This window comes from Callospermophilus lateralis, chromosome 15 (genome assembly GCF_048772815.1).
Source record: "Callospermophilus lateralis isolate mCalLat2 chromosome 15, mCalLat2.hap1, whole genome shotgun sequence".
Lineage (NCBI taxonomy): Eukaryota > Metazoa > Chordata > Mammalia > Rodentia > Sciuridae > Callospermophilus > Callospermophilus lateralis.
Genome location: NC_135319.1, coordinates 24,879,889 through 24,896,573, shown reverse-complemented (window position 1 = coordinate 24,896,573; position 16,685 = coordinate 24,879,889). Strand labels below are relative to the sequence as shown.

Sequence of the window (16,685 nt, the reverse complement as noted above, 5' to 3'; positions counted from 1 at the left end):
AGAATTTTAAACGTCTCGAGATATCAAACACGTTTACATTTATTTTGGTTTAATTATAAGTTGTATTTATTTTGTTTCCATTTTACTTTATTTTTAATCATATATAAAATTATATAATTTGTTTTTTTTCAATTGGCACATAGTAATTGTACAGACTCATGGGGCACAGTGTGGCGTCTTTTTTTGATTTAGTCTCCCACTTCCCCCCACCCACCCTGTCTTAAGATGAGGAAGGCTTGAATTTTAGGCATTTATCGAAAACCTGTGCATGCCATGTCAATGGATTAGACCCGTTAGCCGGCACACCAACTTCCCACACAAAGCCGTCCACTGAACCAAGAGGCCCAGCAGTCTCTTGGAGAAGCTGCAGCCTGACCCGTCTTCTCCACCATCGCCCAGGAAGGATGAGACTCACAAACCCATGCTTGGGCCGGTGCTTTCCTCTTCTTCATCTTTTATTCCCATGAGTCCCAGGCCAGAGAGAGATCCATGAGGGCTCGTGGTTCCTGGCAGGAGGATGACGCAAAGGGTGCCCGGGCTCAGGCTTCGGTAGAGCCTTCCAATCTTGCGGCTCCAACGCCAGGCTGCCCTCTTTGCGTTTTCCGCCTTCGAGTTCTGCAAGGTCTCCCGCTCCGAGGGAGGAGGTCTCGCTCTGAGACCTGCGGGCCTTCTTGATTCAGGTGGTGAGCCCCTAAGCCACGCGTGCAGGTGCCTGGGGGTTAGGGCCTGCCTGCCTTTCAGCTTCCAGTCCTTGCCTGTGAGGACATGGAGGGCCCTCTGGGCGTTGCCAGAAGTTTTGAACTTCAGGAAACAGTATTTTTCCTGTCTTCCGCTTTGAGCATCTGGAGGCACGATCACAGCTTCCAGGCCACCAAAGAGGTTCGGCAGTTCCTGAGTATGTCCTAAGAAATCTTTACTAACTCCGGACAGGTAAATAGTGGCTCGGTTCTCAGAATCTAGTTCCAGCTCCCTAACGAGTGTGTCGCAGTCGAGAGTGAGCTCTGTCACAGGTCTCTGTACCTTTATGTATACACCTTCCACCAGAACGCCATTCAAGCTCTCGATGGCCAGCTGGGCAGCTTCCAGGACTTCATACTCTATAGAGAGATGAGGCTGATCGTTTCCAGGACAGCAGTCATTGCGCGAACTGGGCCGAAGCTCCTAAACAGCCTCTTCAGAGCACTCAGGTTGCAATCTTTGCTCAGTGGCCCAGCATAGATAGTTGACATCTCTGTCCACTTGATCCGCATCCTTTTGTCCACTTCCTCAGTGACGAGAGGTGAAAAAGGCTCCAAAGAGAACCGAATAATGCTGAAGGGGTACAGGCGCACTTGCCTTCTGGCCTGCTCAAAGACCTCTCTGTTGGAAAGGCACCTGACACTTTCACAATCTTCAGGGGAAGGGAGCTCAATATCATCTGTCTCTCGGGATACAAAAAGGAGCTTCTGATGCACCGAATCGAAACAACTTAAAGCACCTCTGTAGCTGTAACTTTGGAACTTTTCTCTGACATTTCTTGGGTCTTGGGCTCTCCACAGCGCCTCCAGATTGAGTTCTGCCGTCTTCTTTGGGCCATACTTGAGGAAGAATTGAGCCAATTCAAGGGTCGCGGTAGCGTCCTCTGTGGGATCGTGACCGTCCCTTTCCGAACGTTGAATGTCCTTTCCCAAAATAGCCTTGGCTAAGAACTTTAGCTTGAATCTTCTGCCCCGCTCCCTGGCATAAAGCAACGAGGTGTCGATAACATATGGGTGGATCATGTTCAGTGCTCGGAGATCCACGTCTAAGGAGTGCCCTACCAACACCGCATCAGGAGGAAGCAGTGCTTTTAACCGCCCCTGAACGTCTTTCAGTTTCGTCGTCACCGGCTTCAGCATCTCCTCCGTGATCCCTGAATAGCAGGTGGCGTAGTCTACAATCTCCTCATCCGGTTTCACCAACTCGTCCATAAGACACGAGCCTCCTTCGGCAACCAGTGAGATGCGTGTCAGTTCTCTCCCCTTGGACGTGATGCACATTTCTCCGTCCAGCCCAAAGAGAGGGCTGTTCTCTGTCACAGACGCGTTACATCTGGTAGTTACAAAGTTCTCACAGCCGGGAGAACCTGGCAACGGAAAGTCAAATGTTCTCATTTCCTCCTCTGTCAGAAGGCATCGCAGCAAGCCCACCTTCTGAGAGCCATACTTTCGAATGACCGGGTCATTCTGCAGGTCGACCTTGGGTTTTGTACTGGCAGACGGTAAAGATCCTCCCATGGTCTTAGGCAGATGTCCAGCCCTTTGATTTGGTAGCCCGACAACATCAGCTAGAAAAGCAGATGATGGAGGAGGCAAGCGGAACTTGTGTCTGAAGGCTTTCCGGAGAAATCCAAACTCCAAATAGAACCTGTAGAAGTGGAGTTGACTCATCCCTTGAAGGATGACCACCACTGTTCTGCTCAGTTGCTTTCCGTGCAGAAGCTGGCACCACCTGGGTCTCTCAATAACGGGTTCAGCCAGAACCCCGTACTTGAGCAACTCACATAGCTGTTCGTGGGTTATTTCACAGTTTTCAGCCATTACGATGCCACTCAACCGGGCTCTCTTGGGCTTGGGCTCGGGCTGCCTGTCCACAAGATCCGAACGGGGTATCCTTACCTCGGGCGTCCCCATCAGCCAGGCGGGGACCCGTCTCCTCTGGCTGTTCAGCCTCCCCGTCTTCTCCTTCTCTGGCTCCATGATCCTGTACGTGAGTCCTTGTTGTGGAACGCTGTCCTTGGAAAGTAGAAAGCTGTCCCTGCCTGGATGCCAATCCAGCAAGAGAAAACGTTCTTGAGAAGGAAAAAGGATGGTTTCTTGCTTGACCAGCAAGGGAGAAACAATGGTTCTCACATCAGCAGGAGGAGGGGGTTTTTATAGAGGTGATTCAGAGAAAGTGAGATTAGGGAGGAGAGATCAGGTAAGGAAAAGATTAGGGAAAAGGAGAGCCCAGAGGAGGAGATCAGGGAGGGGGAAAAGAACAGGGAGGAGAAGTTTAGGGAAAAGAAAATGAGAAGATCAGGGAGGAGAAGTGTAGGGGAAAGAAAATCAGGAGGAGAAGGTTAGGGCAAAGAAGATCAGGGAGGAGAAGGTTGGGGAAAAGAGAAACAGACATGTAAGTTTCAAAGCGACAAGGGATGTAGTCAAAGCATCCAGTGGACCCCTGTTGCAACTTCAGCCAAATCTTCCCTTTGTATTCCAGCGTATTGCCTTTGGGGGACCTTTACAGTGCATTACCTTCCAGTAGTTTCATGGTTTCTTTACCCAGATTCGTTAAGTTCCAGGGGACAGGACCGTGCCCTGGGTTTCATATTTTCTCAGAATTGTGCTGTATACGTAGCAAAGACTTGAAAAAGGAAAAGAAAAAAAGCGTAAAGACAAAAATAACTAAAGGTCTTCAGTGTTTCTGTACCCCTACAATCACGAGTTCCCCAACATTACTGTAAAACACAGGGAGCAGAAAACAAATTTGACCTAAGTTTGCTAATACGTGCTTGAGGCCTATGTAGGTAAAATGACTACTAAAATGAAAGAGAGGATGACAGCCCAGCGGCTCTGGAGGCTGAGACAGGAGGATCGTGAATTCAAAGCCTGCCTCAGCCACTTAGAGAGGCGCTAAGCAACCCTGTGAGACCCTGTTTCAAGATAAAATATATATATATAAAATACAAAATATGGCTGGGGATGTGACTTAGTGATTGAGTGCCCCTGTTTTCAATTCCCTGTACCAAAGGGGGAAAAAAAAAAGGATTACCGTACAAGAACCCAGGTCTTTCCTCCTCCCAAAGTCCAGTTTAGTTTCTCTTTCATCAGAACACATTAAGGGGTACTTTGCCATTTGCCCCGTAGTGTGAATGGGTTCATTGAACTTATTGGGTTCTTTTCAGTGTGGCTTCTTAATACTTGTGTTCCAGGCGTAATGATCAGTTCAGGTTAATTGGCATATATGTCACTCACACCTGTATCACTCCTTTGTATTGGGAACGTTCCAAACCCTATCAGGTTTCCCCCTTCCGGTACTGAGGATTGCACCCAGGGCCTTGTACATACTCAGCAATTATTCTACCACTGAGATACACCCCCAATCAGCTGTTTTGAAATATTTAATATTGTTGTCAATCACAGCTATCCTACCATGCTGTGGAATACTAAAAGTCAGTCATTTCTCTTATCCAAGGGCATCCCCCATAACTATTAACCATCCTCTTGCCCTGTTCTCAGCCCTACGCCCTTTCCGCGCTCCGGTAACCACTATTTTCTCTATTCTATCCATTTTATTTTAGCTTAATTATTCAGTTTTTTTTTTATATATATATATGACAGCGGAATGCATTACGACTCGTATTATACGTATAGAGCACAATTATTCACATCTCTGGTTGTAGATAAAGTATATTCACACCAACTCATGTTTTCATACGTGTAGTTTGGATAATGATGTCCATCACATTCCACCACCATTTCTAACCCCCTGCCCCCTCCCTTCCCTTCCCACTCCTCTCCCCTATCTAGAGTTCATCTCTTCCTCCCATGCTCCCCAACCCAGACTCCTTATATCAGAGAAAACACTTGGCATTCGTTTGTTTGGGATGGGATGACTTCACTTAGCATCATCTCCTCCATCTCCGTCCATTTACCTGCAAATGCCATGATGGTATTCTCTTTTATTGCTGAGTAACATTCCCTTGTGTATATCAACAGACTGGTAGACCAATGGTACAGAATAGAGGACACGGAGACTAACCCACTAAATTACAATTATCTTCTATCAGACAAAGGTGCCCAAAACGTACTTTGGAGAAAAGATAGCCTCTTCAACAAACGGTGCTGGGAAAACTGGAAATCCATAGGCAACAAAATGAAATTAAAACCCCAGTCTCTCACCATGCACAGAACTCAATCCAGAGTGGAACTAGGACCTAGGAATTAAACCAGAGACCTTGGGTCTAACAGAAGAAAAAGTAGGCCCTAATCTTCATCATGTGAGATTAGGCCCCAACTTCCTTAATAAGACTGCTATAGTGCAAGAAATAAAATCAAGAATCAACAAATCAGATGGATTCCAACTAAAAAGCTTCTTTGCAGCAAAAGAAACAATAAGTGAGGTGAACAGAGAGCCTACAGAATAGGAGGAAATTTTTACCACACACAAATCAGATAGAGCACTCATCTATATCTATCTATCTATCTATATATAAAAATCTCTATAAAGAACTCATAACTCTTAATAGCGAAAAAACAAATAAGCCAATGAATAAATGGGCCAAAGAACTGAACAGACATTTCTCAGAAAATGATATACAGTCAATCAACAAATTTATGAAAAAATGTTCAACATCTCTGGCAATTAGAGAAATGCAAATAAAAAATCACTCTAAGATTTCATCTCTCTCCAGTAAAAATGGCAGCTCTTAAGGATACAAACAACAATAAGTTTTCGCAGGGAAGTCGGGGGCAAAGGCACCTTCACACATTGCTGGTGGCACTGAAAATTGGTGTAGCCAATATGGAAAGCGGTAGGGAGATTCCTTGGAAGCCTCATAACGGAACCACCATTGGATCCAGGTATCCCGCTCCTCGGGTTATACCCAAAGGATTTAGAAGTAGCATACTACAACGACGCAGCCACATCAATGTTTACAGCAGCACAATTCACAATAGCTAAATTGTGGAACCAACCTGGGTATACCTTTCATTAGATGAATGGATGAAGAAAATGTGGCATATATACACAATGGAATATCACTCAGCATTAAAGGAGAAAAAAAAATCATGGCGTTTGCAAGTAAATGGATGAAGTTGGAGAATAAAATGCTGAGTGAAGTAGGCCGGCCCTAAAAATCCAAATGCTGAATGTATTGTCTGATACAAGGATGGTGATTTATAATGGGGACGGGTTGTGGGGAGCATGGGAAAAATAGATGAGCTTTAGATAGGGAAAAGGGGAGAGAGGAGGAGGGAGGTTTTAGGCTCGAATTCTGGACCCCCAAAATACCACCAGAGACCAGGATCGATGTAAGCAGCAAAGAGGTGTCTGTTGCGAGCTGGCTGGGTCCTCTGGGCGCACACAGCAACTGGTGACGCTGAGAGGCCCCGAGCCCAGGGTTTGCAGCAGTTTTATACATTCTTTGGAGAAGGCAGGGACCCCCCCACAAACATCATAGCATAGCATCTCTTGGCAAATCATCACACACTGCGGGAAAATCAAATAACAACTCTAAAACGTGATTAGCACATTCACCGACGGGAACAAGTTGGGTAGTGATGATTGGTTACTACGAGAGGGGGATTCGTTTGAACTGATTGGTTTACACCAAGAAGGGTGTTCTTGATGAACTACATGGTTTCCCAACACCATAAACTACTGGGAGGGTCATGTGGCATCCCAGGTATTTCCCTGTCTCATGCTGCTGATTGGTGGCTGCTAGCGGCTTGCTATGGGTCCCCACCTAGCCTGACTGAGTCAGGGACACCTGGTCCAGCAGATCTCTCCTGTTATTTGTAGACAAACCACTTAGCGGGGTGGGAATGTGCCCCAGGAGTGCTCTGTGGGTCTTTCCAAGGACAAAGGTCATGTCCCCTCCTTGGACAGGCTTTGCTCTGAGGTAGAAGCTGGTTTTTCAGAGGGGCACGGAGGTAGGAAAGATGGTGGAATGAGACAGACATCCTTACCCTAAGTACATGTATGAAAACACAAATGGTGCGACTCTACTTTGCATTCAACCAGAGACATGAAAAATTGTGCTCTATTTGTGTAATACGAAAAGAATTGCATTCTGCTGTCATATGTAACAAATCAGAATAAATAAAAATTTTAAAATGCATCCTAAAGTAAGCGAAATATAGAAAAAAATTATGATACATTTCATAACGGAATATAGTATGACTGCTAAGAAGAATGAGAAAAACTACATGTCCACTGAGGTAAGACAATCTCTAAGATATCAGGTGACGAGAACCAAGGGGAGAAGGGTGTACACAGCGCTATTTATTGAAAATGAGAGGATGTATGTATGCAGAGATGTACTTATGGATGCAGTGAACATTTCTGGAACTGGTACCATTATTGCTTCTGTGAAAGTGAGGAAGTGATGGAAGGAGACTTTTTTTTTTTTGTTAACCTTATATACATCCTGTTTAAATATTTATCATCTACACTCATAACATTAAAACATAAGGATGAAAAGCAGTAAAACCAAAACAGAGAAGAGCATTTGAATCAGGCTTTACAAGAAAATAGCATAGATCTCTTTTTGGCTCATGCTTACAATACAGCTAGGTCCAGAGATGCAGGAAGCCCCTTGATGGAGTTAGCCACTGAGCAGATGACTCACCTGATTGTGGCTGTGTTTTGCAAATACTTATCTGCCAGCACTGCTTTATTGCAACGGAGTCCCGACCTTGGGCTGGTTCTGAGCCTCTAACTGGACCTTCAGGACAGACACAGGCAGGATCTGGGCAGTGTCATGTAAGCAAGGGGCATAGGAGGAGTCATGAATGTGGATACCGCCCAGAGCTAGGGACCTTGCTAGATATGGAGGCCAGCTAGGCAGAAAGCGGGTGGCAGGAAGTTCTGAAAAAATTAGTTGAGGTAGGCGCAGCGTTCTCAGTGATTTTTCCTCTGGTGTTTGGAGACATGTTAAAGTGCCTTAGCAAAGTCTACTCATTTGAAAGAGGACATCCTTGTTCCAGTTTTTAGAGGGAATGCTTTCAATTTTTCTCTGTTTAGGATGATGCTGTCCTTGGGTTTTGCATGGATAGCTTTTATGAGGTTGAGGTCTGTTCCTTCTATTCCTAGTTTTTCTAGTGTTTTGAACACGAAGGGTGCTGTATTTGTCAAATGCTTTATCTGCCTCTATTGAGATGATCATACTATTCTTGTTTTTAAGTATATTGATGTGATGAATTATGTTTATTGATTTCTGTATATGAACCCCACTTGATTGTGGCACACTATCTTTTTAATATGTTTCTATATGCTATTTGCCGGAATTGTACTGAGAATTTTTGTATCGATGTTCACCGTGGATATTGGTATGAAGTTTTCTTTCCTTGATGTGTGTTTGTATGGTTTTGGTATCAGAGTGATATCAGCTTCAGAGAATGAGATTGGAAGGGTTCTCTCCTTTTCATATTCCACGAAACGTTTTGAGCAGTACTGGTGTTAATTCTCCTTGGCAGGTCTTATAGAGCTCGGCTGAGAATCGATCTGGTCCTGGACTTTCCTTGATTGGTAGACCGTAGGTGTTCTCACCACAAAAATCGAACAAAGAAAAGAAAATTTTAACTATTCTGAAGTGATAGATATGTCAGATGATTTGAGCTATTATTTCACAGCATTTACGTATAGCAAAATATCATGTTATGCAACTTAAGCGTAACTGACCACATGTATTTTGTCAATAAATTTTGTCAAAAAAGAGGGCAGTGACTATGGATTTCTTTCTTGAATGAGTAGAATTTTCTTTTTTGAAAAAAAATCGTTAAAATCTGCTTTAATTAGTTATACATGACAGTAGAATGCAATTATGCATTTTGAAATATCATAAATAAATAGGGTCTAATTTCTCATTTTTCTCCTTGTACACGTTGTCAGATCACATTGCTCATGCAGTCATATGTGTAAGTGAGGTAATAATGTCTGTTTCATTCTACTAACTTTCCTATCTCTATATCCTTCCCCTGCCTTCACTCTCTTCTACCTAATCTAAAGTAACTTTATTCTTCCCTAGCACCTTGGCCCTGACTGTGAATTAGCATCCACATATCAGAGAACGCATTCGGCCTTTGGTTTTATGGGACTGGCTTATTTCGCTTAGCATGATATTCTCCAACTCCGTCCATTTACCCGGAAATACCATAATTCCCTTCTTCTTTAAAACTGAGTGATATTCCATCAAATATTATATACCACATTTTCTTTATCCAACCTAGGTTGGTTCCATAGTTTAGCTACTGTGAATTGAGCTTCTATAAATAAATCTTGGGCCTCCCAGGAATACCATAAGGCCTGTCTATTGCCCCAGGGTTAGCATTTACCAAGAAATCTATACACAATGGGGGTGAGTCATCTCATCGCTGGTCTTAACAAGACAGGGCCGTACACAATGGGGGTGAGTCATCACTGGTGTTGCAAGAAGGCAGCTTAACCAGCTTTTCCAGGTTTGCACAAGAGGGTGGAGAATTTCCTTGAAGGAGGGGTGACAACATAGGCATAGGCCGCTCCCCTTCCCGACTTGTCTACCGCATGTTCCAGGACCAGAGCACTTGGTGCGGGACCCAGAGGACCAGGCCAGGCACCAGAAGGGTCTAGGAGGCCATTGTCAGAGTGAGGTTTTAAGCCTTTCTCCTCCCGGGCAGTGAGAGGACTGACTCGCTGCGACCAAAGTCGATCCTCAACAAGGGTTTCCCAAAACTGGTCGCCGTACTTAGTGTGAGATTGCCCCATCTTTCCGGGGAGACCCCTACCTCAAAACTCTCTTGGCTTGGCTTGGGGATAGGAGTATCACTTTTGGTGAACCGACTTCTTAATGCCCCACGTTGGGCGCCAGATGTCGGGGGGTTTTAGCCCCACCCCACCCCACCCGCTTCCCTCCTGACCTGCATGGTCACAGAGCACGCCCTGACCATGAGGAACCAAGAAAGGAAGGGCCGACTGACCGCCGCGCCCCCCCTTCCCCAGCACCCAGCCCTTCCCCACGGGAGGACAATCAGACAAGCCAGGGAGACCAGTCAAAGCAGGATCTCAGTTTATTGAGAAAACACACACAGCTAATACAAGGCACAGGAGCCAATCAGGACAAAGGTCAGCAGGGTGGGGTGAGTTCACGTGTACACCCATCTCACTGGCCATAATGGGAGACCCGAGCTGTCCAGAGAGCTAAAGGGTTCTGAGCCTATCCTAGAGGTCGTCTGGTTTTTCCTCACAACCCAGGCAACGCCTTCTGGCTGATCCCCAGGCGCTTTCTTAGCCACAGGTGGCCCCAGGACCCACCCGGAAGAGGGCAGTAAGTTCGCTTTCCTCCTTTCCGATGCAACATGCCCCACATGTTACATCGTGCCCTACTTCTGTCTGTGTTTCCTTTTTCTTGCCATCATTGTCAGAAATTCAGGGAAGTCAATTTTGCCATTACCACCAGCAGCTACTCCCTTAATCGCGTCCTGAAACTCGACTTCTGTGGGATTCCACCCAAGAGACCGTCTCATTACACTTCCCAATTCCTTTGTTAGTCTAGTACAGTTCCATCCCCGTTCCTGTCAAGGAGTGGGAAAGCTTCTTTGAATTCTGCAATCTGCCCTTCAGTTAGTTGGTCAGCCACGCTGCAAGCCTTACCAGTTTCCGAGACTCAACCACATAACCACCGGGCTCATTCGCTCCACTCAGATCCCATCCCATCACACTTTTAAAATGTCACATAGCATGAGTAGAATTTTAAACGTCTCGAGATATCAAACACGTTTACATTTATTTTGGTTTAATTATAAGTTGTATTTATTTTGTTTCCATTTTACTTTATTTTTAATCATATATAAAATTATATAATTTTTTTTTTTCAATTGGCACATAGTAATTGTACAGACTCATGGGGCACAGTGTGGCGTCTTTTTTTGATTTAGTCTCCCACTTCCCCCCACCCACCCTGTCTTAAGATGAGAAAGGCTTGAATTTTAGGCATTTATCGAAAACCTGTGCATGCCATGTCAATGGATTAGACCCGTTAGCCGGCACACCAACTTCCCACACAAAGCCGTCCACTGAACCAAGAGGCCCAGCAGTCTCTTGGAGAAGCTGCAGCCTGACCCGTCTTCTCCACCATCGCCCAGGAAGGATGAGACTCACAAACCCATGCTTGGGCCGGTGCTTTCCTCTTCTTCATCTTTTATTCCCATGAGTCCCAGGCCAGAGAGAGATCCATGAGGGCTCGTGGTTCCTGGCAGGAGGATGACGCAAAGGGTGCCCGGGCTCAGGCTTCGGTAGAGCCTTCCAATCTTGCGGCTCCAACGCCAGGCTGCCCTCTTTGCGTTTTCCGCCTTCGAGTTCTGCAAGGTCTCCCGCTCCGAGGGAGGAGGTCTCGCTCTGAGACCTGCGGGCCTTCTTGATTCAGGTGGTGAGCCCCTAAGCCACGCGTGCAGGTGCCTGGGGGTTAGGGCCTGCCTGCCTTTCAGCTTCCAGTCCTTGCCTGTGAGGACATGGAGGGCCCTCTGGGCGTTGCCAGAAGTTTTGAACTTCAGGAAACAGTATTTTTCCTGTCTTCCGCTTTGAGCATCTGGAGGCACGATCACAGCTTCCAGGCCACCAAAGAGGTTCGGCAGTTCCTGAGTATGTCCTAAGAAATCTTTACTAACTCCGGACAGGTAAATAGTGGCTCGGTTCTCAGAATCTAGTTCCAGCTCCCTAACGAGTGTGTCGCAGTCGAGAGTGAGCTCTGTCACAGGTCTCTGTACCTTTATGTATACACCTTCCACCAGAACGCCATTCAAGCTCTCGATGGCCAGCTGGGCAGCTTCCAGGACTTCATACTCTATAGAGAGATGAGGCTGATGCGTTTCCAGGACAGCAGTCATTGCGCGAACTGGGCCGAAGCTCCTAAACAGCCTCTTCAGAGCACTCAGGTTGCAATCTTTGCTCAGTGGCCCAGCATAGATAGTTGACATCTCTGTCCACTTGATCCGCATCCTTTTGTCCACTTCCTCAGTGACGAGAGGTGAAAAAGGCTCCAAAGAGAACCGAATAATGCTGAAGGGGTACAGGCGCACTTGCCTTCTGGCCTGCTCAAAGACCTCTCTGTTGGAAAGGCACCTGACACTTTCACAATCTTCAGGGGAAGGGAGCTCAATATCATCTGTCTCTCGGGATACAAAAAGGAGCTTCTGATGCACCGAATCGAAACAACTTAAAGCACCTCTGTAGCTGTAACTTTGGAACTTTTCTCTGACATTTCTTGGGTCTTGGGCTCTCCACAGCGCCTCCAGATTGAGTTCTGCCGTCTTCTTTGGGCCATACTTGAGGAAGAATTGAGCCAATTCAAGGGTCGCGGTAGCGTCCTCTGTGGGATCGTGACCGTCCCTTTCCGAACGTTGAATGTCCTTTCCCAAAATAGCCTTGGCTAAGAACTTTAGCTTGAATCTTCTGCCCCGCTCCCTGGCATAAAGCAACGAGGTGTCGATAACATATGGGTGGATCATGTTCAGTGCTCGGAGATCCACGTCTAAGGAGTGCCCTACCAACACCGCATCAGGAGGAAGCAGTGCTTTTAACCGCCCCTGAACGTCTTTCAGTTTCGTCGTCACCGGCTTCAGCATCTCCTCCGTGATCCCTGAATAGCAGGTGGCGTAGTCTACAATCTCCTCATCCGGTTTCACCAACTCGTCCATAAGACACGAGCCTCCTTCGGCAACCAGTGAGATGCGTGTCAGTTCTCTCCCCTTGGACGTGATGCACATTTCTCCGTCCAGCCCAAAGAGAGGGCTGTTCTCTGTCACAGACGCGTTACATCTGGTAGTTACAAAGTTCTCACAGCCGGGAGAACCTGGCAACGGAAAGTCAAATGTTCTCATTTCCTCCTCTGTCAGAAGGCATCGCAGCAAGCCCACCTTCTGAGAGCCATACTTTCGAATGACCGGGTCATTCTGCAGGTCGACCTTGGGTTTCGTACTGGCAGACGGTAAAGATCCTCCCATGGTCTTAGGCAGATGTCCAGCCCTTTGATTTGGTAGCCCGACAACATCAGCGAGAAAAGCAGATGATGGAGGAGGCAAGCGGAACTTGTGTCTGAAGGCTTTCCGGAGAAATCCAAACTCCAAATAGAACCTGTAGAAGTGGAGTTGACTCATCCCTTGAAGGATGACCACCACTGTTCTGCTCAGTTGCTTTCCGTGCAGAAGCTGGCACCACCTGGGTCTCTCAATAACGGGTTCAGCCAGAACCGCGTACTTGAGCAACTCACATAGCTGTTCGTGGGTTATTTCACAGTTTTCAGCCATTACGATGCCACTCAACCGGGCTCTCTTGGGCTTGGGCTCGGGCTGCCTGTCCACAAGATCCGAACGGGGTATCCTTACCTCGGGCGTCCCCATCAGCCAGGCGGGGACCCGTCTCCTCTGGCTGTTCAGCCTCCCCGTCTTCTCCTTCTCTGGCTCCACGATCCTGTACGTGAGTCCTTGTTGTGGAACGCTGTCCTTGGAAAGTAGAAAGCTGTCCCTGCCTGGATGCCAATCCAGCAAGAGAAAACGTTCTTGAGAAGGAAAAAGGATGGTTTCTTGCTTGACCAGCAAGGGAGAAACAATGGTTCTCACATCAGCAGGAGGAGGGGGTTTTTATAGAGGTGATTCAGAGAAAGTGAGATTAGGGAGGAGAGATCAGGTAAGGAAAAGATTAGGGAAAAGGAGAGCCCAGAGGAGGAGATCAGGGAGGGGGAAAAGAACAGGGAGGAGAAGTTTAGGGAAAAGAAAATGAGAAGATCAGGGAGGAGAAGTGTAGGGGAAAGAAAATCAGGAGGAGAAGGTTAGGGCAAAGAAGATCAGGGAGGAGAAGGTTGGGGAAAAGAGAAACAGACATGTAAGTTTCAAAGCGACAAGGGATGTAGTCAAAGCATCCAGTGGACCCCTGTTGCAACTTCAGCCAAATCTTCCCTTTGTATTCCAGCATATTGCCTTTGGGGGACCTTTACAGTGCATTACCTTCCAGTAGTTTCATGGTTTCTTTACCCAGATTCGTTAAGTTCCAGGGGACAGGACCGTGCCCTGGGTTTCATATTTTCTCAGAATTGTGCTGTATACGTAGCAAAGACTTGAAAAAGGAAAAGAAAAAAAGCGTAAAGACAAAAATAACTAAAGGTCTTCAGTGTTTCTGTACCCCTACAATCACGAGTTCCCCAACATTACTGTAAAACACAGGGAGCAGAAAACAAATTTGACCTAAGTTTGCTAATACGTGCTTGAGGCCTATGTAGGTAAAATGACTACTAAAATGAAAGAGAGGATGACAGCCCAGCGGCTCTGGAGGCTGAGACAGGAGGATCGTGAATTCAAAGCCTGCCTCAGCCACTTAGAGAGGCGCTAAGCAACCCTGTGAGACCCTGTTTCAAGATAAAATATATATATATAAAATACAAAATATGGCTGGGGATGTGACTTAGTGATTGAGTGCCCCTGTTTTCAATTCCCTGTACCAAAGGGGGAAAAAAAAAAAGGATTACCGTACAAGAACCCAGGTCTTTCCTCCTCCCAAAGTCCAGTTTAGTTTCTCTTTCATCAGAACACATTAAGGGGTACTTTGCCATTTGCCCCGTAGTGTGAATGGGTTCATTGAACTTATTGGGTTCTTTTCAGTGTGGCTTCTTAATACTTGTGTTCCAGGCGTAATGATCAGTTCAGGTTAATTGGCATATATGTCACTCACACCTGTATCACTCCTTTGTATTGGGAACGTTCCAAACCCTATCAGGTTTCCCCCTTCCGGTACTGAGGATTGCACCCAGGGCCTTGTACATACTCAGCAATTATTCTACCACTGAGATACACCCCCAATCAGCTGTTTTGAAATATTTAATATTGTTGTCAATCACAGCTATCCTACCATGCTGTGGAATACTAAAAGTCAGTCATTTCTCTTATCCAAGGGCATCCCCCATAACTATTAACCATCCTCTTGCCCTGTTCTCAGCCCTACGCCCTTTCCGCGCTCCGGTAACCACTATTTTCTCTATTCTATCCATTTTATTTTAGCTTAATTATTCAGTTTTTTTTTTATATATATATATGACAGCGGAATGCATTACGACTCGTATTATACGTATAGAGCACAATTATTCACATCTCTGGTTGTAGATAAAGTATATTCACACCAACTCATGTTTTCATACGTGTAGTTTGGATAATGATGTCCATCACATTCCACCACCATTTCTAACCCCCTGCCCCCTCCCTTCCCTTCCCACTCCTCTCCCCTATCTAGAGTTCATCTCTTCCTCCCATGCTCCCCAACCCAGACTCCTTATATCAGAGAAAACACTTGGCATTCGTTTGTTTGGGATGGGATGACTTCACTTAGCATCATCTCCTCCATCTCCGTCCATTTACCTGCAAATGCCATGATGGTATTCTCTTTTATTGCTGAGTAACATTCCCTTGTGTATATCAACAGACTGGTAGACCAATGGTACAGAATAGAGGACACGGAGACTAACCCACTAAATTACAATTATCTTCTATCAGACAAAGGTGCCCAAAACGTACTTTGGAGAAAAGATAGCCTCTTCAACAAACGGTGCTGGGAAAACTGGAAATCCATAGGCAACAAAATGAAATTAAAACCCCAGTCTCTCACCATGCACAGAACTCAATCCAGAGTGGAACTAGGACCTAGGAATTAAACCAGAGACCTTGGGTCTAACAGAAGAAAAAGTAGGCCCTAATCTTCATCATGTGAGATTAGGCCCCAACTTCCTTAATAAGACTGCTATAGTGCAAGAAATAAAATCAAGAATCAACAAATCAGATGGATTCCAACTAAAAAGCTTCTTTGCAGCAAAAGAAACAATAAGTGAGGTGAACAGAGAGCCTACAGAATAGGAGGAAATTTTTACCACACACAAATCAGATAGAGCACTCATCTATATCTATCTATCTATCTATATATAAAAATCTCTATAAAGAACTCATAACTCTTAATAGCGAAAAAACAAATAAGCCAATGAATAAATGGGCCAAAGAACTGAACAGACATTTCTCAGAAAATGATATACAGTCAATCAACAAATTTATGAAAAAATGTTCAACATCTCTGGCAATTAGAGAAATGCAAATAAAAAATCACTCTAAGATTTCATCTCTCTCCAGTAAAAATGGCAGCTCTTAAGGATACAAACAACAATAAGTTTTCGCAGGGAAGTCGGGGGCAAAGGCACCTTCACACATTGCTGGTGGCACTGAAAATTGGTGTAGCCAATATGGAAAGCGGTAGGGAGATTCCTTGGAAGCCTCATAACGGAACCACCATTGGATCCAGGTATCCCGCTCCTCGGGTTATACCCAAAGGATTTAGAAGTAGCATACTACAACGACGCAGCCACATCAATGTTTACAGCAGCACAATTCACAATAGCTAAATTGTGGAACCAACCTGGGTATACCTTTCATTAGATGAATGGATGAAGAAAATGTGGCATATATACACAATGGAATATCACTCAGCATTAAAGGAGAAAAAAAAATCATGGCGTTTGCAAGTAAATGGATGAAGTTGGAGAATAAAATGCTGAGTGAAGTAGGCCGGCCCTAAAAATCCAAATGCTGAATGTATTGTCTGATACAAGGATGGTGATTTATAATGGGGACGGGTTGTGGGGAGCATGGGAAAAATAGATGAGCTTTAGATAGGGAAAAGGGGAGAGAGGAGGAGGGAGGTTTTAGGCTCGAATTCTGGACCCCCAAAATACCACCAGAGACCAGGATCGATGTAAGCAGCAAAGAGGTGTCTGTTGCGAGCTGGCTGGGTCCTCTGGGCGCACACAGCAACTGGTGACGCTGAGAGGCCCCGAGCCCAGGGTTTGCAGCAGTTTTATACATTCTTTGGAGAAGGCAGGGACCCCCCCACAAACATCATAGCATAGCATCTCTTGGCAAATCATCACACACTGCGGGAAAATCAAATAACAACTCTAAAAC

The 16,685-nt window shown here is 45.7% G+C and overlaps 2 pseudogenes; both read right to left on the bottom strand.

The window, feature by feature from the left end:
- Nucleotides 1-411: 411 nt before the first annotated feature.
- On the bottom strand, nt 412-2,717 carry LOC143381580 (RNA exonuclease 5 pseudogene; annotated as a pseudogene).
- Nucleotides 2,718-10,853: 8,136 nt separating this feature from the next.
- On the bottom strand, nt 10,854-15,111 carry LOC143381579 (RNA exonuclease 5 pseudogene; annotated as a pseudogene).
- Nucleotides 15,112-16,685: the final 1,574 nt, after the last annotated feature.